A 27,505-nucleotide genomic window follows, 5' to 3' on the forward strand; every position below is an offset into this window, starting at 1 on the left:
TGTCCACTGATTAAGCAATGAGGAAAGTCCAGGGCTAAGGGCTGGAACAAATGATCTCCTAAGATCAAGCAAATCTGTTGTTTCCACTGTCAACTTGATCAAGACTCTTACTCAAGACTTGTAAATCCAGCATTTTACTCGCCTCTTGTTCTTTCCTCCTACTGTTTTTAGTGTATAATGGTTCAGTATATTTTTCACACCGCTTTTGCATTTTTTCCAGAGGCCATTCTGTCATTTCTATTTTCACATGTGATTTCCCCCCCCCCAAAAAAAAAATGAGAAAAAAAGGTCTGCTCATATACAAACTGCCTTGCTGTCTTATGAGATGGACTGAGAGGGCAGAAAACAGGGGATCTGAGCAATAAGAAACTCCAACCGCAAGCACAAATGTTCCAAATTGAAGCACGTGAACGTAAGCAGGTACTCGCTTGGTGTTAAATAAGGATCAGGCAGACTCAGCAATGGAAAATAAGAAGGTGAAGTTTATTGCCAGGCAATAAGGACCCAGTTTGGAATCTCTTCCAAAAGGAACTGGGACCCCGATTGACAGAAATCCAGAGGTCTTTATACCTGAGCAGATCACAGCAAATCATAGATCACGAGACAACCATGAGGCAGTCACGATATTGCCAGCGAAAATTAGCCAATTAGCAAGCTTCTTGCCATGCTACCAGCTCCTTGTCAAGCACTGGTCAAGCACGGAGTTCTAGTTCTGCTTTCCGATGCTCGCAGTGACGCTCTGTCTAACCTCTCCCCTAGTTATGACAGGACAGGGAGTTTGGAGATTTTGTGATTTTGCTCTTCCTTCTGTGGATTAATTTAGCCTGTATCTGAGGGGATTTTGTACCAGAATCTCTGATTCACGTCTTCCCCTTGTCCAGGGTACACGGATGTTTGTAGGGGAAAGGTCGGCTCCTAATTTTGCTGTTTCAAGCAGTATGCAGTTAGCTAAGGCACAGCTTCCCTTTGATTCAAAATGGATTATAAAATACTGTAAGCCCTGATTATGTGTGAGCATATATGAATATATTGCTTACTGATAACTGATTATATGGATAGCATAGGGGTAGCCCTTCTTCCTTGCCTCAAAATGGGACAACAAAAGCTCTTGGGACATGATGACAATTGCTTCACAGTGGAAGCCGTCTCCCCCTCCCCCTACATTGCAATGGCAAAAATGAGGGTCACTTTTGGTCTGGGAGTCAGATCTTTCTCTGTCCCCACCCCTGTAGGCCAACTGTGACAGATGAACATTGCAATCCACCATTATGATGTTGGATGATTTTCCTGGAAAAGACGTTAAGCTAATCCACCCATAAGTCCCGCAATTCCCTTTGCATCACTTCCTTAAAATTGCTTCTTCCAGTCCACAGGGACAAAGATTGATCTTAGGGATAAGTTATGTGGGTGGCGTGAGGGTTAAACCACAGAGCCTAGGACTTGCCGATCAGAAGGTCAGTGGTTCGAATCCCCGCGATGGGGTGAGCTTCCGTTTTTTGGTCCCTGCTCCTGCCAACCTAGCAGTTCGAAAGCATGTCAAAGTGCAAGTAGATAAATACTGGTAGGTACCGCTCCAGTGGGAAGGTAAACAGTGTTTCCATGTGCTGCTCTGGTTCGCCAGAAGCGGTTTAGTCATGCTGGCCACATGACCCGGAAGCTGTATGCTGGCTCCCTCGGCCAATAAAGCAAGATGAGCACCGCAACCCCAGAGTCGGTCCAAATGGACCTAATGGTCAGGGGTCCCTTTACCTTTACTATGGATTCTTGTTAGAATATAGGAAAGGTCCCATTTGACTTCTTTAAGAACTCTCAGGTGGATCTGTTTATTTTAGATATGTGAACTCCATCTCTTTTCATCACTGCTTGCCCTAGTTCTTCAGACTCCTTTCCTGAGATAGTTAGTTCAGGTACTGACATTTTCCCAACAAATACATTTAGAATACTGCCAAATTACAGTCTGGTTGCCCAGAATCTGCTTCATGGTTACATATGGGCACAGAGCTCATACACTACAGCGCGTCAAGATTTCTTTAAAAATGACAAATAGGATCTTGCCAACGGCACCTAAATGCCAACACAACAGCCTGCAAAACTGTTTTTCAGGTATGTTCCCTGCAGTGTTTCATCACACCCAGCAGAGAGCACTGTGAGCCCATTGCATACTAGTTATTAAATGCATACTATGTTTACTTCCCTGTGCTGAGAAGGAAAGAAAGAAACATAATCATTTGGGTAAGTGATACCACTATAATCTGTGACTTAAAAGGCACTGGTATCAGCCATCTGAAACAATTGTGAATATGGTCCCAAGACTCCAGTATACTTCCAGCCTACAGCTTTGAGTTTTCAGGGTGCAGTCTCAGCAGATTGCTTGAAGGTCATGAGATAAATTATATTTCTAGTAGATATGCTTTCCTGGCAAAAATCCAATGATTTGCCCCATGTTTCACAGGAAAAAAAAGAGGACTTAAAGCTAAGCAGCGGAGTTATCGATAATGTGTCACTTACTGAGTGAGAGACGCAATTTAAGTGCTTAGTTTTGAAGAACAACAGAGAATGGATCCAATGTTTGATTGGGGTAGGGGGGAGTTTGCGTGAAAACGATCAAATATGAAAGAGGAATGGAATGATTTAAATAATGTTTTCATCTCATGGAGAATGAAGGATTTGAAAGGGGAACCATGCTAATTAGTCGAAAGAAAGCTCCACCTAAGGTGCCCTAGTTTCATAAGCATCGTGGATTTTAAAAGGAGGGGAGCGGAAAATTCAGATTGAAATGGGCGGGGGAGGTTTCAGTTAAAGTCCTATTTGTTGCTGTTCATCATTACCTCTGCAATAAGAGTTTGGGTGTTTACTTTGCTAAATTGCTCATCTCCGAGATACCTGGAGAAAACCACAGAAACGATGAAGTCCAATTTTAGTGGCTAATGAGCACAATATGTCAATTCCCTGTGATCAAGACAATGGGCTTCAATAATGGATGTGCCATTCTGTATGGAAGAGAGAAAGAGAGAAAGAGAATTCTAATACAAGCACCACAGGGTCATGCCAGTCATAAGATAATTATGTACCATGAGCAATTAAAGGCATGGAACGTGTCCTGATGCACTGTAACACCCCATGGGGTTTATATGCCACATGCTGTCTTTCAGGGACAATAAAGTTCCTTATTATGGTCACATTACCATATTAATTCAGCAGTCTAAGCATCGTAGTTACTATGAAGACTACTGTAGATCTAGTGGAGCTTGCAGTGTTTAGTGCTAACGGCTGGACGATAGAATGGCCCCTTATTTTCTCCAGCCAGATAACATTAAGATTTTACACTACGAGGGGCTATGGTTCCATGAACAGGTGATTTATAATAGTTTTTCCCCCCTGGATACAGTCTTGAGATTTCACAACTGCAACAAACACGGAGTAACAAAGAAGATGGGGCATTCTGACGATTGTTGAGGCATCACAAAGCTAGTACATGATGCTTTGCAACTGCTGCAAGAATATCCCTCTGGGATTCTTGGCAGATGCGCTGATGCAAATGTTAGAATCTGGGTCCTCTTGTATTTCCAGCTCTTATTCCCATGTTACGTCCTGTTCTTGCAAACCTTTCCTGAATACTAAATACAGATGAATAGCATCGTATTTAGAGATTGCGGGGTTTCCCAGCAAAATACACACAAGTAGCATTCTGGTCCACACCAGCTCTTAGAATCCACAACCTCAAGCCAATGCTATTGATTCTCAGGTCTCACGTAAATGCGGAAAACTGTGCCTTTAAAAAATGAACATATAACAAAAGCATTTTGGTTACAATACCACAATATCTAAAAGCATTTTATTTTTGATAAACACAAGGGCAGCACTCGAGTCTTGGACAGATTTTGCCTATAAAATATGGACAGACTTCTCAAGATGAATCAGGTGTGAGTTCATTTTGAGGAGCACGGACTTTCAGACAAAAAAATGTATCAGCCTGGAACCTGCTTGCCAGCTTTGAATTTGGCATGCTATTTAACATCCTGGTCCTTCACTACTTCAGCAGAGCAAAACAAGAACACAAGGACTTTCTGTGGCTGGGGAATTGTAAGTACTTAGTCACAGTGGGTCAAGAGAAGTGTGACCAAAACTCCATTTGTGCAATGGGGTTTTTCTTAATGTAACCTCCTTCCCCCACCGCCCAGCTGTCTCTGATGGTCAAGGTACAAGGCATGGGGAAATATGGTGGGATGCAAGCATGGGGGCTGCCTCAAAAGAACATGAGAATCGAAGAGAAGAGCTGGTCTGGTCTTGTCCCAGATGAGGCAGACGTTGGCAGGTGGTGAGGATGCAGGCAAATTAAGTGCCAACTCCACTAGTGCATTTCTCTCACCTACCAGATTGACATAATGGGAGGGCGTTGCATCCACCTTCTTTTCATGTCTCCTTTCTCCTTCTCTACTACTGGAGGAGGAAGGGAAGCTGTGCAGATTTCCGCAGCTGGATTCAGAAGTTGACCTCAATAAAATTCATCTTGCCTTGAGGCAGACTCTTTGTGGAATGCAAGGATCGCAAGGGGTGAGAGGCTGCAGTAAAAATGTGCTCATCTCAGGACCTACCCCTATTAACAGCCAGTGTGGCATAATGGTTAGAGTGTTGGACTAGGACCTGGGAGAACAGGGTTTGAATCCCCACTCAGCCATGAAGCTCACTGAGTAAACTTGGGCCAGTCTCTTAGCCTAACTTACCTCACCTTGTGAGGATGAATGGGGGGGGGGGGAGAACCATGTACACCACCTTGAGGTCCTCAGAAGATAAAGGTGGCATATTAAGAATAATAATAATAATAATAATAATAATAATAATAATAATAATAATACTTTTAATGGTGTGCTTGTGGGTGTGGGTGTGCAGACTGAGCTTAATAATTCCGGCCCTTACAGAACAGCATCTCTTCCCATATCTGTCTAATCAATGAAAATCGAGCTCAACTACACTCCCAGTTTTTACAATGAGACTATGAGAGGAATGTCAACATTTCTAACTTTAAAGAATGAAAGTATTTTTTCTCCCCATTCTGAAACTACCAGAGCCAGCAGAAACAGAACCTTGGAGAGCTCCCTCCTGCTTTGCTTGCTGCACGTCAAGCTTTAAACTGTTGTAAAACACTACTTTGAAAAGATGCAAATCAATTTTCTAAAAGGTTTTCTTCCCTTCTTAAATAATAAAAAAAATCAATTGCAAATAATATAATGTGGTCTGATCTTATGCACAATCCCTCGGATTGAGTACACATTTGACCGATACGGAAAATATGTCTGTGTTCTTCCTTTTTCACTTCTTGCTCCATCTTCTCCTTTACATCTGCACCATGAATTCAGTCCCTTTATGCTGCTGTTGCCAAAAAACATAATTAAAAGGTGCTGCATTGCCTTGGACACAAATGTCTCGCCTGAACATTTTGCCCAGAAGAGAGTAGAAGGCATTTTATAGGCAAGCACAAGGTCTTCTGGGACGCGGGTGGTGCTGTGGGTTAAACCACATAGCCTAGGACTTGCCGATCAGAAGGTTGGTGGTTCGAATCCTCGCGACGGGGTGAGCTCCCATTGCTCGGTCCCTGCTCCTGCCAACCTAGCAGTTCGAAAGCACATCAAAGTGCAAGTAGATAAATAGATACCGCTCCGGCAGGAAGGTAAACGGTGTTTCCGTGCACTGCTCTGGTTCACCAGAAGTGGCTTAGTCATGCTGAACACATGACCCAGAAGCTGTACGCCCGCTCCCTCGGCCAATAAAGCGAGATGAGCGCCGCAACCCCAGAGTCGTCCGTGACTGGACATGATGCTCAGGGGTCCCTTTACCTTTACCTTACAAGGTCTTCTGAGCCTAGTCAAAGGCTGGTTAAAACAGATCTCATGCACTGCTCTGCCAAAATGCAGTACGTTTGCCTCAACCTGGGGCAAGAGGTTTTCTGACAGATTTGCTAAGTGAAATAGTTGATTTGTTATGCTCAAAGAGGTCTTAAGGCCTCTTTGAAACTCACTGGGACAATACTGGTGGAACGGCCGACAAGTTTTATTTTGTTAAACTTATTTATTGATTTCTCAAAAATTAATAAAAACATTTATCTATCTATCTATATAACCTGGGTGTAAGGGGATGGTTTGCAGAAGCAGCTGACTTCCAGTAGCAGCTGGTGATCATTGGGACTGGTGAGGTGGTAGCCAGGATGACCAACAGTAGATGGTGCTACAGCTAATTATAGTTTTGTCCTCCTCCTCCTCCTCCCTGCTGAGTTGTACAAGCACAAGACTGGGATTAAGGAGGAGGGAGCTGACAGACAGAGCCACCCTGTCGATCACTTGTAGTCACAAACAATACCAGGTCAGCTGCCAAAGAGATATGCCTCAGTTGATTTTATTAAAAGGCTTGCTTCTTTGGCAGTGGGTACTGTGAACAGTAACACCTAGCACCAGTGTGTGCAGAGGTCCCTGCCACATGAACAACTCCTTTCCTTGGATCCTGGCCACAATCTCTAGGACTCTTTACTTCTGCCGAAATGGTATCATTAGCAAGGACAGAACTCTGTGTAGCAGAAAAAATAATATTTCAGAACATGGCACTGTATTCCCCTGATTCCCCCAGAAACAAATATCAACAGCTAAAAAAAACAATGGATTACACAGTGGTATAAATTAACTGCATGAAGTCAGTTGCTTGCTGCAGCAGTTTGTGCCCTACTTTCCAAGACTTTCATAGCAAGCAATTCTGTATCGTCTCTGCTTATTAAAAACAGAGTGGCAAGATCAATACAGCAATATTTTGTAGAAGAAAATTGAATTTATTAAACTGGTTTGGCATTTTAAAGACGATTAAATCCTTTGTTTATTGGAAATCAGAGGGACTGCAGGAATATTTGGCATGGAAAAGAAAGAACACAGACTATAATAAACTCCTAAGACTTTTAAGTAAAATTATCAAATTGATTTTCCACCTTCTGAAATCACAAAAATTGAAAACATATAGCAGATCTTTATTATTGAACTATTTTATGAAAGACTTGATATTGAGGCACCATTCTGCAAACGGCAGTCCGGGGCAAGTTTAGGTTTGAACCACTGGAGAAATCAGTCTGAACATAGGAAGGAATGAGGAGGATGAACTCGGGCCAAGATGAGCAAAGATGAGATGCAAGGAAAAAGCAGGAAAAAGCAAAGACTCAGTATGTTTTATTATGGGGATGTAGGAATGAGAGTCACTCTTCACTAGCCCTTAACACAGCCTTGCTGACCTGGTGCCTTCTAGAATCATTGGCCTACAACTTTCATCATTCCTGACCACCAGCTATGTTGGCTGGGACTAATGGATGTTGTAGCCCTAAACACAGAGGGCACACAAAAGCATTTTCCACATCATTCGGGACCTGCTATGGCATGTTAAACTACAAAAAAATGTACAAAATTATTTTTGTGATGTAGCCTTGAGAAAACCAATGTCTGTCATCTTCCGCTCCCAGAATAAAAATGTAAATAAGTTCACACGGTTGTTTAGGAACAAACAAATTAAGGGGCTTTTAAAGTATGTTGCACACTGAAAGAGCTATATTCATGATGATGATTTCTCTTTCTCTCTCTCCAAATATAGAAGAGATTTATGTGTTTTTGTTATAAATGCTAAAGCATCTTCATACACCATCTGCTGTAGATGTGACTCAAAAGGAAACAGAGAGCTTGAAAGTCACACTTCAGATCACTGTGTGCCTAATTAAAGAGGGAGGAATTCGTTTTAATTTTTTGCAATGATAAACATGTGTGTCAACAAAGCTGTGGACAATAACATACATGATCATATACAAATAACAGCATTCACGTAGAAGACTGGTGATTTGCCTGTCTCTCATCATGGCCATTAAAGGGGAAGAAGAGATGTTCTAGGAAATGGGGTTGAAACCTAAAATGAGATTGGAGAGCCATAGCTCAGTAGCAGAGCATGTGCTTTGCATGCAGAAGGTCTAAAGGAGGAATGCTTCTGGAACTTAATTCCATCCAAGTTTCTCATCCGATTCTGAAGCTCCCAGTCCCCTAGCCGTGGACAAAGAACAGCACCAGTATGTGAGTTATCCTCCATTCATTCAGCTAGGATTCCTGGACTTTGTAAAGATAGCTGTGCATGGACTTTCCACATCTTTGACTTGCCTACGTGATTCTTGAATAGCTGTCAACTTTCCCCTTTTCTTGCGAGGAATCCTATTCGGAATAAGGGAATTTCCCTTAAAAAAAGGAAAACGTTAACAGCTATGGATTCACGTAAGCCATGCACCTCAACAATCACGCACGTTTCTTTAAAATAAAAAAGCAGTCGTCGTCCCATCCCTCCCCAGCATGTGATTGTGCACACGGTCACATCAATATCCCTCTAGGCTAACGGAAAATGCAAATGTGCAGAAGTGCAGAAGTCAAATTTAAAGCTCCTATGCCATCTCGAAATGTCAAACACAGACTTTTGTGAGATTTTCATGCACACCAATAAGAAATAGTAAAGGAGCTTTCAGTAACTGGGGCATTTGATCAGAAACTGTACAAGTTTATGCAAATGACTGAAGGACAAACAGGGACGAGCAACTTGGGCTTCACTCATCTATGCAAGACATGGAGCGGAAAAGGCAAGGCAGGAGGACGGTGGATCGAACGGGGCAGCAGCCCCTAGCAAAAATGTAAGAATGTCATTATACTGCAGTTGAAAGGATAAGCACAGGGCAGCTTAGACCTTCCCCTTTCAAGGCAACTTGCCCTCTCGTTTGCCTCCATCCACCTGCGGTTCCTGCCTCCTTGTCCATCGGCTCCCTCTCCTGCCTTCTCACCAGCTTCAGCCACCTGCCTGCCTCTGTCCCCATCTCCTTCCTCATCACGACACCTCCTGTTCGCAGCTTCCAATGTCGGAGGCTAAAAGGATCACGGTGGGGCAGGCTTTCCTGAGCTCCCTCTGTGGTCACTGCCCTAGAAAGGAGGGTGGGGAGAAAAAGCTTCACCCCCTACTGCTGTCACAGGTGTAAAAGAAAGAGTAGGTTGGGTGAGGGATGAGGGATGGGAAATTTGGGTGAGTTGTAAGGGAACAGGGGTTGGGAAGGTTCAGGGAATGTGTTGGTTTGGGGAAGGTATAAAAGAGGGGAAGGGGGTTGGCTAGGCAGAGGGGGCAGAGAAGCGGTTTGGGGCAATAGTCAGAAGTTGGGTATGTGCAGTTGGCTAGCAAATCAAGAAGCAGAGGCAGCCCCTATTGTATTTATTTTTGTTTAAAAATAAACATAAAGCCAAACAATGTTATCAAATGCTGCAGAATGAATTCTGTCCATCGCAAAGGCTGCAGGCAAATAAAAATATTTCTACATGTGCTTTACCGACACAGTTGATTAAATAAGTAAATAAATAAATAAGCCATATGTATTTATTTATTTTAAAAAAAACAAATCACGGATGAAATAAAAACAACCACACACAGAATTGAATGGCCCACATCTAAATTTACATCCCTCCCCTCTCAAATTTCTTTTTTTGGGGGGCATGTTTGCGATTAACATGTAGGTTTGACATTTCATTTTGCACTCTGCCTAAAATACTTCAGCATGAGCCCGGGATAAACAGCTGACCCACTGACACATTGCTTCAAACAAATCACAAATCTAAGAACGCAGCACACACGCCGCCTACGAAAACATGTGCACAAGGAATATATAAGGCCAGATCTTCCTGTGAGAACAGAGATTAAGGCTGGGGAAGGATTAGAAATTAATTAAGAAGCTCCGTCATGTTTCTCAATATCCTCTTTGATCTGCTACAAGACTCTCCCCAGGGGCTTTGCTGCTGCTGTGTCAGGGACCTTTTGAGCTGCAAGTTTAGGCAGGCTTACTGGTTTTTGTGCTTCTCCCCATCGCTTGTCCCAAACTTTTAGCCAGGATGAAAAACAACAATGACAGGCAGCTCCTGGGAAGGAGGAATGAAGTGGGTGACTGGAAGTACAGACTGACCTACTGTCCAGGTCTCTCTAAGATCAGTGGTTTTCAAGCTGTATTCCCCATGGCTTCCCGCAGATGCTTATCAGGCATTCCTCAAGGAGAAGATCAGTTGTGGCACACAACTTAAAAGAGAGCCTGCACACAATTGCCAATCTCTCCCAGCAACCCACAACTGGAGTGTTGAGTGTGTTTGGGTTTTCACTGTCAGTCATGCAAGGGAAAGGGCAAAGGCATAATGCTCTAATTCAGGCATGTCCAACTTCCAAGAGACTGTGATCTACTCCCACTATAAAAAAACTGACAGTGATCTACCCATTGGATTGACCAAAGTGGTTGAGTTTTTTTTTTGGGGGGGGGGAGATCGATCAGGGTCACGCGATCGACAAGGATCGACCAGAAATGCTCCATGATCAACTGGTAGATCGCAATCGACCTGCCTGTCGTCGTTTTTTATCCTGGAGAAGAGGAGGTTAGGGGGTGATATGATAGCCATGTTCAAATATATAAAAGGATGTCACATAGAGGAGGGAAAAGGTTGTTTTCTGCTGCTCCAGAGAAGCGGACACGGAGCAATGGATCCAAACTACAAGAAAGAAGATTCCACCTAAACATTAGGAAGAACTTCCTGACAGTAAGAGCTGTTCGACAGTGGTATTTGCTGCCAAGGAGTGTGGTGGAGTCTCCTTCTTTGGAGGTCTTTAAGCAGAGGCTTGACAACCATATGTCAGGAGTGCTCTGATGGTGTTTCCTGCTTGGCAGGGGGTTGGACTCGATGGCCCTTGTGATCTCTTCCAACTCTATGATTCTATGACCTGTTGGACATGCCTTCTCTAATGGGTCCAAGAACCCTCTCACCACCTTCCCAAAGCCCACCTGGTTTTGGGAAGGAGTCAGGAGGATTTCAGGATCCTGTAAGAGCCCTGGCACCCTCTTCCCAAAGCCCAGTGCTGCCCAACTTAAAGAGGGAGGTGCGATGCTGAAGAGGACAATGCCATGCATGCAACATCGGCCCCAATCGCCCTTGCAAACTGGTGCCTCTGGCCCTAACTGTTCCCCTACAAAAAATAAATAAATCACCTCATACCACTGGGCAATGGGTATAATAATAATAATAATTTATTATTTATACCCCACCCATCTGGCTGGGTTTCTCCAGCCAATCTGGACGGTTTCCAACTGAATATTAAAAACAGTACAGCATCAGACATTAAAAACTTCCCTAAAGAGGGCTGCCTTCAGTTGTCTTTTAAAAGTAAAATCGTTGTTTATCTCTTTGACATCTGCTGGGAGGGTGTTCCACAGGGCAGGCGCCACTACCGAGAAGGCCCTCTGCCTGGTTCCCTGTAACCTTACTTCTCGCAATGAGGGAACCGCCAGAAGGCCCTCGGTGCTGGATCTCAGTGTCCGGGCTGAATGATGGGGGTGCAGACGCTCCTTCAGGTATACAGGACCGAGGCCGTTTAGGGCTTTAAAGGTCAGCACCAACACTTTGAATTGTGCTCGGAAACATACTGGGAGCCAACATGCATGGTGAGGGTTCCCCAGGAACTGGGTATGCACCCCAGAACCCACCCCAGAGTCCTTTGCAATTAAATGGGCATCTATGGCAATTGTTCACAAATTTATTGGCCAGATAAACTGATTGCGGGAAGCAATTTCCTGGAAACGCCCATGCCAACTATTACAATGGCACGAGAGGCACTTCTGTGTGCCGAGAGCTACGCTGGCAATTTTGTAATGACTCAGATGTGCCTTCGCACATTGATGATACTGCCATTGGAGATAGTACTGCCATTCGTTGACTCACTGTGGTTGTTCTTTACAGATACATGAAGAACTGTATCCAGTGCTGCCAATTCCGCTCTTGCAACAGATTTCCACTGTTGAAATGGAACTGTTGTACCCTCCAACATTTCCCTGATAACAATAGGGAAGCCTAGTGCTATTTTTCTAGAAAAAGAGATGCTAGAACTCCCCACGAACACTTCCCTCGTTCTCTTAGCACCCACCTGAGAGGGGCAGAATTGAATTATGGTGAGTTCCAGCTGAATAAAAGCCCTGGGGACCCTCCAACATTTCTCTGATGAAAATAGGGATGTCCTAAGGAAAAGCGGGACATCCCAGTGTCAATCAGAAACTGGGATGGCTTCTGTAAATTTGGGACTGTCTCTGGGAAATAGAGACACTTTGAGGGTCTGCCCTCTGGAGAAGGTTTTTGTTTTTGGGAGGGGGAAGGGGGCACAAGTAGAGGAAGTCCTGTTGCACTTGAGGAATGACTGCATTCCATATAACCCTTCATGTCTTGGTAGGAAAGGGCCAACTCACTTCGCTACCCAACTTTAAGCCCCCCACAAAACCTTGCTTTGCTCACACAAGTCCTCTGAAAGTAAATGAGTGGAATCCTGAGTGTACTGCTGCTGCCATTCTTGTATTTTATTTTTAATTGCTTTCCCCAAACTCTTCTTTCGTAAAACGCCAGTAGGCTCTATTCGTAAACCTTCTTCTAATGGGTGACCTAGGGTGGGGGTGGTGAGAAGGGTAGCTGGGTTACGTGTCCTCCTCTATTGCTATTTGATTGTGCCTGGTTTGAAAAAAGCCGATAAAAATCTTAATAAGAAATAAAACAAAGGTGGCCAATCAATGTTTGCTGAATCAATAGACTATTTTCTGAAGCTGATTTCACAGCTATCATTCTACTTTATTATATGTGCTAGCAGGGCTAGAGTATTTGACCCAGATCTTTCAAGGGATGGGATGAAAATAACTTCCCTCCCTGGAGTGGGGAGCACAGAAGAATTTTCATGTGTGCATGAGCTGACTAGATCAGATGGTGGAGGGCCTCTTCTTTCTAAACAAAAAAAGTGATGTCACCATTTCAGACAGTAACTTTACTGCCCCCAACAGGCTGGTGGTGTTCCTTAAACTAGTGATGCTTCATGGGAATAATGCAGGTATTCCCCTGCCCCATTTTCTCAGGGGCAGAATGGTCTCCTGAAAAGGTGGAGGGAGATAATTGGTCCAACCATAATTACCATAATCCTGCTTTGTGCAAGGTGTGTCTGGCATTTGCAGGATAACCTGCGAACAAAGAGAATTCATGCTGCCTCACTGTGAAAGGATATTTACAAACAAGGCCCTCAGGTTCTTTGCAGGGAAAAATAAATGCGGTTTAGCCTCTTCACTGGCTTACAGCTGTGAGAAGACTTTGAGAATGCCGAGGGTACAGCAACGCAGTGGTGGTAAACAGCAAGAAATCAGCAATACAGATGCTTTGAGAGAAAGTCAAAGCAAAGAATTACATAAACATAAGACCCATCTCTACTGGCTTCCAATGCGAACAAGGATGGTTTGCGTTCCAGGTGGACATGTAAGAATTTCTGGAAGCCCAATAGCTCTACTGCAGGTGTAGGGAACTACAGTCATACCTCATGTTGCGTCTGCTTCAGGTTACGTCCTGCAGCAACCTGGAAGTACCGGAATAGTTACTTCCGGGTTTCACCGCTCGCATATGCGTAGAAGCGCTAAATTGCGCCGCGCACAGACGTGGTGCTTCTGGATGCGAACGCTTCGAGTTGCAGACTTGCCTCTGGGACAGATTATGTCCGCAACTCGCGGTTCCACTGTACAACTCCCATCAGCCTCAGCAATATAGTCAGTGGTCTGGAATAATGGGAGTGGTAGTTCAGCAACAGGGCCAAAGCTGTTTTGCTGCCGTCTATATAGGACGCGGGTGGCACTGTGGGTTAAACCACAGAGCCTACGACTTGCTGATCAGAAGGTCGGTGGTTTGAATCCCCACAACGGGGTGAGCTCCCATTGCTCGGTCCCTGCTCCTGCCAACCTAGCAGTTCGAAAGCATGTCAAAGTGCAAGTAGATAAATAGGTACCGCTCCGGCGGGAAGGTAAACGGCGTTTCCGTGCGCTGCTCTGGTTCACCAGAAGCAGCTTAGTCATGCTGGCCATATGACCTGGAAGCTGTACGCCGGCTCCCTCGGTCAATAAAGTGAGATGAGCGTCGCAACCCCAGAGTCGGTCACGACTGGACCTAATGGTCAGGGGTCCCTTTACCTTTTTATAGGAACTTAGTAGTGCTTCAATGCTTCGTGAATTTTAGAATATGACTTTTCTTGTGGTTGTGCTGCTTATAGCCTTTTTAAAAAGTTGTTTTGTTAACAGTGTTTTGTAGAAGGTGTTTGCTTTCCTGGTGATTTGTTAATTATTTTATATGATTTATGTTGTGGTTGTGATGTTCTGCGATTTATGGTATGTAAGCCGCTTTGTGACTCAAGAGAGTGAAAAGCAGAATGACAACAGCAACAACAACATCATCAACAACAACCATTTAGTGTGTTGAAGAGCAAAATGAAGGGTTCATACAGTGGTGAAGGAAAGTATGGCACAAGGAAAAGGGGAGAAACTCCCTCGAATGAACAACAACAAAAGGAGAGCAGGCTCCTGTGCTCAGTAATGGAAAACTATTGTAGCTCAATAAAGCTACAATAAAGACTTTCCCAGCAGTAAGCATTGGAATTGCTCTCTTTTTGTTTTGTTCTGATAAAGCATGGATAAGGCTACCCTCAGTGGGTAAAATCTAGCAGCATTCCTTATGGTTTGAGACATGATCCACTCCCATTTCCATGCTGGAGAAAAAATGCTTAGCGACATAAAGGGACATGTTATATAATAACGAAGTATCTCAGAAAATAATATGGATTAAGAATGGCATAAGAAGAGCGTAGATAAGCGGTTTCACGGTATTATTTGCTTAAAGGTAAATGCTTGGCACAGACGACCCAACATGGGATCATTCACCAGAGAAGGATGGCTGCTTCTACAAAACATGGTTGAGAATATCCATTGGATTTTACGCTTCTCTGAAAAGTGCAACACAGTTTTCATAGCAGAATGCATGGAAGGATGCATAATTTGGGATTTAACACATTTAGAAACGTGTGTTTTGATAGAAATTACACTCAGAGTTTAAATTTAAAGCAATCTTTTGTGCGAATTAAATAATAATAATAATAATAATAATAATAATAATAATAATAATGATGATGATGATGATGATGATGCAGAAGTCCCATGGACCACCTGCTTTGGATGCAGAAAGTCCCAAGTTCAATCCCTGATATCTCCAGTTACAGCGAGGAGAGACTCCACAGCGCAGAAACCCGGCAAAGGGTCTGCAGCAAGGAAAACCACCGTCACCTCTCCGCTGGAAAGCACTGAGCAAAGGCGAGTCCCCAGGCAACACAGCCGATTTGATCGGCACAAGGCATGCAAGCTCCATCCCCCAGTCGTTCTTAGACTCCTTATTGGGTGAGCAACACAGCCAAGCAACACAGTTGGAGCCTCCCTCCTCCCTGGCCAGCAGGGAGGGAGGGAGAGGAGCTGCTTCCTTTGAAACCTGTGAAATTTAAGGGACATCATCAATAAGGGACAGCAGTGGGAAATGGCGCTGGGATAAGGGAGTTTCCTGCCAAATAAGGGACGGTTGACAGCTATGTGTTCGCTATTCAGTCTGTTGGAGCAAATAGTTCCTTGCTCTAGCTCGAGAACTAGTTAGGTTTGTGAAATTGCTTCCAACAACGGGGGTTGGTGGGTGTTGAGTAGCACGCCACTGAGCTACACACAACTAAACTCATGGTATATTTAAGCTCACCTGTGAAAATCTCCAACTGTGCTCCCCACTCCCTGTACAACTCACCTTCTGTTTTATTGACGTCTGCAGTTCATGTTTCTTGAACTAAACCAGTTTCCAGTAATTGCCTCATAAACATAAGGTGAAAAATTACACATCTGGAAAAGGGCTCATTATATAGTCATTTGTCAAGTAACTTCTGCCAAATGGAGCAAACACTGAAGAGATTTGTGCCATTTATTTGTACACAGGCTGGAAGCGAGGGAAATGGGAATCTTAATTCACCAGCTGGGAGTGGCAGAACGCATGCCAACAGAGCACCTCTGTGCTTGTCTGTTACAACAATACTGGTTGCACAAGAATAATGTAAGACAAGACTGTAAGATATTTAGACATGTAAGGAAATGACCAAGTAAGAACAAAGCAGTCTACTCATGTTTGGTGTGTGGTTTAAGCTGAAGTGCCCAAGTGCTTTAAGGACATTGGCCTACAGAAAGCTGCAGTAGACTACTAATTGGGTTTCTTGACACATTTCAAAATGGAAGCGCTATCCTAAATAGCTATCTATGGAATTCACTTTCACTCAAAGGGGTAGCCACCAACTTGGATGGCTTTAAGAAGCGATGAGACAAACTCACGGAGAGCAAGGCTATCAATGGTCAAGAGCCACAATGTCTATGTTCTACCTCCATGGTCTGCCAAGGATTAGATGAGGAAGAGTGGTGGAGACTGCCTGGCCAAGAGGCCTCCTGGGAAAATGCAGGAGAGGACAATTTGGACCTGGGTTCGTGGTGGGAGACAGGATACACCCCAGAGAGCTGGGAATTACTGGAAGCTGGAAATCTGGAGGGTGAGGAACAAGGCCAAAGAAGCAGAAGCCATAGCCCTGGGCAAGGACAGGAGTCAGACTTAATAGAGGCAACACCAGCACCAGCTGATGGAGTGTCTGTTGAAAGTCTGCCAGCTCCACTTCCCACCCCTAAAACAAGGCGATTGCTCTATGTAACAGAACAGAAAGCCAGGCAGAAACAGAGAGCGTCCCTTGGGACTCACCACAGGCAGGCAGGAGGGATCTGAGACAGAAAATTGACTCAATGGGAGGAGCAAGACACTCTGGGCAACAGCTCATGCTGAGGGAGTATACTTCATGAATCTTGCTGTCAGCTGCTGACCTCAGATCCTGTATGTGGGCTTCTCCCAAGCATCTACATGGAGTGATCCATCAGTAGACTTCTTAAGTTGCCAAGAGAGTTTTCTCCCATGTGCACCCAGATCCTTAGAATAAGATGTCCAGCAGGTGGGAACCCCTTTGGTTGCAAGCCCCCAAAGGCTATAAAAACTCCTGGGACTGGCCAATAAAACTCAGGAGCAGGGAGGATAAGAGTCCCTTGATTTGTTACTTTCCAAGCAATAGGTAGCTCCGCAAAAGCCTGCAACCGCGACTTCGCAGCCTGGGGGTGGTGGTGATATTTATAAGTTTTTACACAAAACATTTCAATTTTCTCCAATCATATGCATAGAAATATTCCCCCATTACCTCATCCTGGTTATTGGGTACATTTCATGTCAGTTGCGCAAGCTTAGCATAAGCATCAGCTGTTTTGCTGCCGTCTATATGGTCTCCATGGGATGCGGGTGGCACTGTGGGTTAAACCACAGAGCCTAGGACTTGCCGATCGGAAGGTTGGCGGTTCGAATCCCTGTGACGGGGTGAGCTCCCGTTGCTCGGTCCCTGCTCCTGCCAACCTAGCAGTTCAAAAGCACGTCAAAGTGCAAGTAGATAAATAGGTACCGCTCCGGCAAGAAGGTAAACAGCGTTTCTGTGCACTGCTCTGGTTCACCAGAAGTGACTTAGTCATGCTGGCTACATGACCCGGAAGCTGTACGCCGGCTCCCTTGGCCAATAAAGCGAGATGAGCGCCGTAACCCCAGAGTCGGCCATGACTGGACCTAATGGTCAGGGGTCTCTTTACCTTTACCATTATATGGTCTCTATATAGAAACGTTGTGTTACATTTTTATATCAAAATCTATTGCACTTTGTTGAACCTACATGTATAGCTGCGTATGTTCTGCAATAAAACATGTTAGCTTCTTCTATTCCCATGGGAAACGGCGCTTGCATAACAAAAGCTTTCTCAGCAGTTTCAAAGCTTTTCTTAAAGGGATAGGTTATCAATCCCACAGTTTCACATACTCCACAACTGTTATCCTGTTGCCGTCCCCCGCACAGTAGCTCCCCCTTCTCAAGGGCATGTAGTTTTGGTGTTGGACAAGTCTAAATCTCATTCACCTTGCATTCCCCATGGTTTTACTCATTACTGGGTTGCTTTAAAAACCTGCAAATCATTGCCTAAATTTGGGCAAATCTTTCCTCTCCTACAAATCAGGGTGGATAAAAAAATCAACGATTTTAAAAAAATAATGATTAAAAATTTGATTTTTTTTATTTAAATCAGATTTTTTAAATTTAAATCGGATTTTTAAAATAAAATGCTTTTGTAGGGAAAATATTTCTAAAGATAGTTTTCTGTTTAAGTTACATTATAGTCCAAAGGCTATTCATCAGGAAATAAGGATTTGTTTTAAGTTTTCCATGTGTGCTAAAACTCAGACTAAGTTTTTTTTTTTAAAAAAACTGTTTAACCACATCAGTTAACAAACATGGATACATATGTCATAATGTTACTGTTTTAGTTAAATAAATTGTTTAAATTGTTATTAAGCAAATGATTATTTTTCTTCTTCCAATAAAGTACAGCAGAAAAGTTGTCCAAATATAAAGAGTTAACTTATTAAACCTCACAATAATTTCATAATTATCTGTCAATGTATTTCTAATAGTATAACCAAATCAGTAATTTTTGATATAACTGTAAAAACTACTCTGAAATTTTATTATTCCAACAATGAAGCCTTCATCTGGTTGTAAATATTAAGATTATACCAGCAAGAATGAGTCTTTCTGTAAAAAATGATTTAAGTCTTACTGACTAGTGATTTAAATCATGTTTTAAATCAATTTGATTTAAATCAAATCCACCCTAGTACAAATGAGTAGTCATTTTAAATTTTTAATAAGCAATCTTTACTGAAATCTTCAGCAGGAAGATGACGGTTGAAGTAGCAAAACAATAATTCAACACTTAATTAATGAAAAGTTTTAATAGCTGGAGTTGTGTGTGTGTGTGTGAGAGAGAGAGAGAGAGAGAGCGCGCGCTCATGGGCGCCACACTCTGTGCCCCAGAGTTCCTTGGAAGTGAAGTGACTCATCCCATCACAAGTCAGAAATCCTAGCAAAATGTGCACACACGGTGTGCGATTAAAGGATTATTCCCAAAAGAGTGAGCTCTGTAGTTCTGTATGGTGTTTGCATACTAGCAGCTAGCTAATTAATGTCTAGTTCATCCTTTGGCAACCATTGCTGGGCTCTGAAACTGAGCGAGATTAGCTGGCATCCAGCCATTTCAATCACTGCTGCTAAAACAGGCTCTAAAAATGTAAAGGGGGGAGGGGGAGAGTCAGAACACAACCCTTGGAACTGGTCATTGTCTAGAAATGGCTTTAACAAAGGCCTGGGTCAGATGTTTCAGCAAGCTACATGTATTCAGGCTGTGCAGGGCTTCCAGCAGACTCACAACCTGCCAACTGCATTAACCGGCACCTCCACATGAGACCAATTCGCATGGCCGCTGTGGTTTAGATTATTGTGGTAGTCCTTCTGATGTAATGAACATCGACACACATATTAAACAACAAAGTATCTAGTGATACCAGGAGGACTGTCGGCTTGTCTTCAGGGGGGCTGCAAGAGGCCTTGCTGTTTCTGCTGCAACATATTAATAATGTGGCTGTCATTCGCATCACTGCCAGCACCACGGACAGTTACTTGCTTCTCTGACTGTTGAGAAACAACTTTTTCTTCTTGTAGGCATTGGCCATAAGGCACTGACCACAGCTGCACTGCACATAATGCATATATTCAAGCATAAACACAACCACACACCATAAACGCTAGCTATTTGTGATTTTAAAAATCCGCCTTACACAAATAGTTGGAAATAAATATTTTTACTTGTCAGGCTGGCAACACCAAGTATTATTTAGAAACTCCTCCAGACACCGTCAAGATAGAAATAACAGGATAACCAGCCTACTTCGAACTCCCAACTACCAATTGCCGACGGCCACCTCCTGTCCTCAACCCCATCTATTTTTTGTGAAATACATTCCCAATGAAATTACACTGCAAAGACCAACAATAAAGCTCAAAGGAACAAGGTCACAGCACACCTTGTTAATTCAGAAAGCTGTAAGCCACCCAGAGTGGCTGGGGACTGGGGAAACCCAGCCAGATGGGTGGGGTATATCATCATCATCATCATCATCATCATCATCATCATCATCATATTTCTCTCTCTCTCACACACACACACACTTTTAAAAATAATGTATATTATAACGGGGGGGGGGCAACTCAGAGACCAGGGATAGCGGCAGCAGCTGCCCAGAGGACTCCCAAGGAGAGAGGAGATGAGAGGAGGCTGAGGGAACACTCCACAAGGGAGGGTTTTGAAAAAGAGTAAGAGACTGCCAGCTCTGAAAGCAAAGGATGGCATAACTGGACTCCTGAGCCCCACAGGGGTGCCGCAGAAAGTATGTAGTTGGTCAAGGGCACTGTGGACTCAAAAAGGTAGAAAACCTCTGTCATAGACCCATCATGAGGTTGAGGGGGGGAAGATAGGGGAGAGAGATGTGCAGAGGGAATAATGATCTTTCATTCTCAGCATGCTGCAGAGGCTGCACCTCCATAGGCACATAGGTGGGGTGGGAATGCCCTGTGTTCAATCCTTTTGGATCTCAGTGCTGCAGGAAATCTCCAAAATAACAAAACAGGTAATAGAAGCAACTCCAGAACTAACCCTATTAAATATCTGCCAGAGTTGAAGTAAGATTCAGCTGTCAGTTCAGCCAGCTTCTGCATGTGGAAAAGTAGGGGCATCATCTTGTCATTTGCCTCAGGCGGCAATGCATAGTAGCCCTGCTCAGTGCTTGGAGGGTAGATCACTGGAGAACTTGTATACATGCAGCTTTCAATTTCATGAAAGGATGTTGGGCTACAAATGTAATAAATAAATATACCCCACCACCACCAACAACAATAAATGAAATGGTGTGGCTTTGTTTTCGACAGAGTGGATTTCCTCTGACATGTTTATGGGCGCTTCTGCATGTGCTCTCCATGACAGAGTAGCATTATTATTGTAAGGTAATACAATTCTAGCTATATTCTAGTTACAGTGGTACCTCAGGTTACATACACTTCAGGTTACAGACTCCGCTAACCCAGAAATAGTACCTCGGGTTAAGAACTTTGCTTCAGGATGAGAACAGAAATCGTGCTCCAGCGGCATGGCAGCAGCGGGAGACCCCATTAGCTAAAGCGGTGCTTCAGGTTAAGAACAGTTTCAGGTTAAGAATGGACCTCCAGAATGAACTAAGTACTTAACCCGAGGTACCACTGTATTTTGTTTCTTATCCTCCACAGAATAGTCCATGGCCACTGAAACACCACCGCTTGCTGCCACTTTACCTATATCAATATACTGATTCCTTCTACCTGCTATTTCTGGGCCTTATTTTGGTCTTCTCTTCCCAGCCCTTCTTCTTTAGCAACCTTCTTGCACCTGGTTTCCTCCTACAGCATATGCTTGCTTTGTTTCTTTGCCCCTTTGTTCTGTTTCCCTTTCTGTTAGAAATTCAAGAGTCACTTGCGGTGCTGAACAAATCAAAGGGATCCCTGTGATAAGTGCAAAGGTATCTATCCTTTTGCCTGCCTTTACAGCCCAGGGATATTTTAGACAGCAGCTCAGGGAATACATGACATGACTTGGTCATCGCTGAAATAACCTTGAACGTCAGAGCTGTCTCTTTCTCTTAAGGCAACCTTCCTTTCTCTTTACAGAGATCATTCATTTCAGGTCAGATTAACATCGTGGCAATCCCTGCTCAAGATATCCTACTTTTCCTTTTTTTCAAATGGGTAGGGGTTTTTTGCGTGAAAATCTTTAAGGCTGGGAGGTGAACCAGTGTACTGATTCTACTGTTCACTAATCTTGGGAAAGTATCAAAAAGGGCTTTGCACAATTCCCCACACTTATCCTCGTGAATACAAACTGCAAGCTTGAGGATTAGAGGAAGTCAGCCAGGGTGGCACTGATAAAGTCATGAGATTCCTGGGGGACTGTTGAGCAAACCCCAGTTTAGTTCTGTATCTCTTCTATAAAGGTAAAGGGACCCCTGACCATTAGGTCCACTTGAGGACAACTCTGGGGTTGCGGTGCTCATCTCACTTTATTGGCTGAGGGAGCCGGCGTACATGTGGCCAGCTGCTTCTGATGAACAAGAGCAGCGCACGGAAACACCGTTTATCTTCCTGCCACAGCGGTACCTATTTATCTGTTGTTGTTGTTTAGTCGTTTAGTCGTTTAGTCGTGTCCGACTCTTTGTGACCCCATGGACCAGAGCATGATTTCCTTAAGAATGGATAGGGTTGATATTCTTGCAGTCTGTGGGACTCTCAAGAGTCTCCTCTAGCACCATAATTCAAAAGCATCAATTCTTTGGCCATCAGCCTTCTTTATGGTCCAGCTCTCACTTCCATACATCACTACTGGGAAAACCATAGCTTTAACTATACAGACCATTGTTGGCAAGGTGATGTCTCTGCTTTTTGCACTTTTACGTGCTTTCGAACTGCTAAGTTGGCAGGAGCAGGGACCAAGCAACGGGAGCTCACCCCGTCATGGGGATTCAAACCGCCAACCTTCTGATCGGCAAGTCCTAGGCTCTGTGGTTTAACCCACAGCACCACCCGTGTCCCTATCTCTTCTGTAGAGGGCACCAATTCCTGAAGTTCCAGTTATAGCAATTAGGAGTGGGGGCAGCTGTTATCCAATTGTACTTTAGGACTTTCATATTTAATATTCTGCTATAGTCTTCACCAACCTGGTGCTCTACTCCTGACAGTGCTGGTTGTTATAGCAATGGGAGTTATAGACAAAAACATCTGGAGAATAATCAGTCTGGTGAATTCTGCCCTATTCTGCGAGTCCCATGGAGATGTCTTGGGCTGGTTGGAGGAGGAGGAAGACTGAGAGAACTGGGTCCTGGCAGTGTTGCTTCAGATGTTGGGGAGGAGATGAGTGGGTTATCAGGGAAGAGGCCCTCCTCAGTGGAGTGGTCTGAAGACTCCAGGACTGCCTGTTGTGAATCAAGCACACCTTGCCCCGGGGAGGCATCTGAGATTAGACAGGACAGTGAGCTGGTCATGTCAACCCTGCCTCTGTGTTAGGGACTGGACGGAAGAGGAGGGCTGGGAATCACCCCCTCTTTCTCCTCTGCTTCCCTCAGAGGAGGAGGGGGATTGGGGGGATCCAGTAGTTTCAAGGGAAGAGGGAGACAGGATTGAATTGCAGCAGAGCTGCCAAATTATGAGCCGATAGGAGAAGGAGGGGGGAGGCAGAGAATTGTCAGGAGAGACATCATTGGAAAGCATAGAAGCACCACCATCCCCACATACTCACCACTCACTTAGAATTCAATAAAAAAGGGCTCAAAGACGTTTGACTCCTGAGGCCACCTGTAGGGCCAAAGACTGTTGCTGGAGAAAGAAGGTGAGGAGCTCAGAGTGAGCAACATCTTGTGTTGGTGCTGACCTTTAAAGCCCTAAATGGCCTTGGTCCTGTATACCTGAAGGAGCGTCTCCACCCCCATCATTCAGCCCAGACACTGAGGTACAGCTCTGAGGGCCTTCTGGCGGTTCCCTCCCTGCGAGAAGTGAGGTTACAGGGAACCAGAAAGAGGACCTTCTTGGTAGTGGCGTCCGCCCTGTGGAATGTCCTCCCATCAGATGTGAAGGAAATAACCAGCTATCTTATCTTTAAAAGATATCTGAAGGCAGCCCTGTTTAGGGAAGTTTTTAATATTTAATGCTGTATTGTGTTTTTAATATTCAATTGGGAGCCGCCCAGAGTGGCTGGGGAAACTCAGTCAGATGGGTGGGGTATAAATAATAAATTATTATTATTATTATTATTATTATTATTATTATTATTATTATTATTATTATTATTGTTGTTGTTGTTGTTGTTGTTGCACCATAAATACAAAACCATAAATACAAACTTTCTTGTTTCTTCCTTGATGCTACCGGGAATGGAGAGAATCCCCAAGCCTGACACTTTGCTGCAAAAGATGTATTAATGGTTGCGTCAGTGTAGCCAGACCTAGCAGACACAGCCTCCTCAGAGCAGTGCCTGATTATTTGCCTAATCCCATTGCTTGGAAAGACAACAACACAACTATTATTATTATTATTATTTTCAGGATATATTATTAATTAATTTATTAATTATCATTATCATTATTATTTTACTACAAAGTGTAAACTCAAAGTGACTTACAACATAATATTAAACAAATGTTAAAATCAATCTAAAGCTAAAACAAAACAAAAGCTAAAAGCACTTATGCACCTTTAAAGCAGTCTAACAAATCCTACCTGCTAAGAGAGGCCACAATGTCCAGAACTCTCCGAGTTAAAGGCTAAAAAGAAATGTTTTTGCCTGGTGCCTAAAAGTCGCCAGTGATGACGTCACATATCCCTCCCTGGGGACAGCATTCCATAAATGGGGAGCCACCACTAAAATGACCCATTCTTGTGCTGGCACCTTCTGGACCTCCATTGGTGTCAGACAGCACACAGAGAACCTCGGTTGATGAGCACAGGGTCTGTGTTGGCTCATGTGCCTAGGAATGCTCCACTCTTCAAAAGGGGAACTCAGGGTGTGTGTCAAGTATTGGACAATGTCTTAGCTTATGCCTAGTCATGTATACAGTGGTACCTTGGGTTACAGACGCTTCAGGTTACAGACGCTTCAGGTTGCAGACTCCACTAACCCAGAAATAGTACCTCGGGTTAAGAACTTTGCTTCAGGATGAGAACAGAAATCATGCTCTGGCGGCGCAGCGGCAGCGGGAGGCCCCATTAGCTAAGGTGGTGCTTCAGGTTAAGAACAGTTTTAGGTTAAGAATGGACCTCCGGAACGAATTAAGTTCTTAACCACTGTACTAGGAGCTGCATTGTGACTTCTGAACAACGTAGCCTGAAACCTGATCTATGGTGGGAGAACTGTAGTGAATTCTGGAATAAAGCCTTTAATAAGAATCGAGCCAAGAGTCCACGTACTGAGTCTACAGGTCAGAGCTGGGACACCATATTGCTACTGCTCAATTTCTTCAGAGATGTCCCACATGCTGCCTTCCTCTCGCAACTGTTTTGGGACAGTTTCCATGTGCCCCGAGCAGACTTTTCAATCACAGGTTTGGCTGCAGTTCTCACAGGGCTGCGTCAGCCTTCCTGATTTATTTAATATATATCCAAAAACACGTCTCTGCTGCCTTTTGGCTCCAGAGAATTATTGATATTCGCTCTGGGGTGTTTCGTGGGAAGTGATTCATAAATGAATTGAATAAATAAATAGAAAAAAGATTCCCCCGAGGCGGTTTGCAACAATAAAACTTCAAAAAAAAAAATGCATTCAAGCCGCAATAAAACAGATAAAAGGAAAGTATAATGAGATCAAATCAAAGCACATGAAAAGCCCGACATAAAAGAAAAATGTCTTAACTACTTGCCTAAAGGACAATAGAGAAGGGACCTGTCTAATCTCCCTTGGGAAGAAATGCCACCATTTGGGGTTCTGCAACTGCAAAGATCTTATTCTACATCCCTACCCATTGCTCCTGCCATGGTAGAACTCAGGATCTTATCCAACACTGCTGTTCCCGTCACAAAACAGTCATCTGCTTGTGCAATAGAGCTTCCCTCTCTACTTTCCTACAGCTCCTTGCACACCCTCAAAATCTGCTCAAGAGAGTTGGGGGACTCTCTGGAAGCATGTTTGGTGAGGTGCATAAGGAGAGGAGAGGAAGCTGAAGTCCCACTGCATGAATACAATGTTGCTCACACAGCACTGGATATGAGCCACCTGACACAGCCTCCAGAAATCTCAGCCAATGTCAGGGGCTGGACTGAGAAGGAAGAATGGGGGCCGCCCCCCTTCTCCTGAACCTTCCCAAGAAGAGGAGGACAGTACAGTATAGATTTAGAACAGTGGTTTGCAGAAGGGCATAGTTCAGAGGCTGCAGAGGGGAGAAGCTGGGAAATATTGGGAGAGGAACGGCAGGAAGAATAAGAAGCACCAGGGGAGAGACAGATGACAGACTCAGTATCCTTAGAAAGCATTCCTGACCCCCCCCTCCCAGGACCAGGTGGGCATTGAGGGTATTAGAACAGAAAGCTCAGAAGCAGAAAGCTCAGATTAGCTGACACAGGAGTGACGTCTATTAGGAGAGATGTAGTGGGGTAGGACTTGAATTGGAGCAATGCCATTACAGTGGTACCTCGGGTTAAGAACTTACAGTATTTTTCGCCCTATAGGACGCACCGTCCCATAAGGTGCACCTAGTTTTTTTGGGGGGGAAATAAAGGGGGGAAAATTATTTTTCCCCCAAGTGAGGGCCTGGGGCGGAGGAAGCCCGAGCTTCCCCCGACCCCAGCCCCCAGAACAGGCAACTCTCCGCAAGCAGTGAGAGCCCGGCGCGGGCTCCCACGGCTTGCAGAGATCTGCGCAAAGCCTGGAGAGCGAGAGGGGGAAAAGTGTGTCCCATGGGGCGAAAAATACGGTAATTCGTTCGGGAGGTCCATTCTTAACCTGAAACTGTTCTTAACCTGAGGTACGACTTTAGCTAATGGGGCCTCCCGCTGCTCTCCACGATTTCTGTTCTCATCCTGAAGCAAAGTTCTTAACCCGAGGTACTATTACTGGGTTAGCAGAATCTGTAACCTGAAGCATCTGTAACCCAAGGTACAACTGTAGTTGCTCTCTGTGAATTATTGAATAAATTGCTTGGTAAGAACTTTGATCGTTTCTCTGATTCTTGACTGCCACTGTGAGAGGGATCGGATTCCCCGAAGCCTGACAGCCAATGTGGAGGTTCATGCACCCTTCAAAAAACCCCAAGTTGCAGGAATGTGTTTGTAGGGGAGGGGTAGTGGGCAAAAGTTACTCTATGCCCACAGAAAGGCACCCTGCTTTTGCACAGAGACATTCCTACTCAACCAGCTGGAATGGGTGCAGGAGAATAGTCATTCACGTGAGTGATTATAGTGGGTGTTATCCAACCAACTTGTTCCAACAGTGCAAGGATTTCTGCTTATGCAGTGAAACTTCTCCACTCTCTTCCCATGCAACCCCCCCCCCCAATAGCTCTCAACTATCCCTTATTTGGCGGGAAAGTCCCTTATCCCAGCGCCGTGTCCCGCTGCTGTCCCTTATTGATGATGCCCCTTAAATTTCCCAGGTTTCAAAGGAAGCATCTCCTCTCCCTCCATCCCTGCTGGCCAGGGAGAAGGGAGTCTCCAACTGTGTTGCTTGGCTGAGTTGCTCACCCAATAAGGAGTCTAAGAATGACTGGGGGGTGGAGCTTGCATGCCTTGTGCTGATCAAATCGGCCACGTTGCCTGGGGACTTGCCTTTGCTCAGCGCTTCCCAGCAGACAGGTGATGGTGGTTTTCCTTGCTGCATCCCCTTTGCCGTGTTGCTGCGCTGTGGGAACCACCGCTTGAGGCTTTGTTTGGCTGCTGGCTGGGCTTTCTGCCTTTGGCTCGGAGGGGCTCAGAAGTTGAACATACCTGTGTCCGGAAAATCCCTTATTTTGGCTGCTGATCCCTTATTTTTGAGGCTGCTGGTCCCTTATTTTCCAATCTGTAAGTTGACAGCTATGCCCCCCCCCCCCCGGTTCTGGGTTTATGA

General features: G+C 44.4%; 1 protein-coding gene across 4 annotated transcripts in view; it reads right to left on the reverse strand.

Moving 5' to 3' along the window:
• CA10 (carbonic anhydrase 10) overlaps positions 1-27,505 on the reverse strand; it is a 336,993-nt gene that overhangs the window by 82,614 nt on the left and 226,874 nt on the right. The gene's annotated exons all lie outside the window — the stretch shown is intronic.

Source organism: Podarcis gaigeae, assembly GCF_964106915.1.
Source record: "Podarcis gaigeae genome assembly, chromosome: 2".
NCBI lineage: Eukaryota > Metazoa > Chordata > Lepidosauria > Squamata > Lacertidae > Podarcis > Podarcis gaigeae.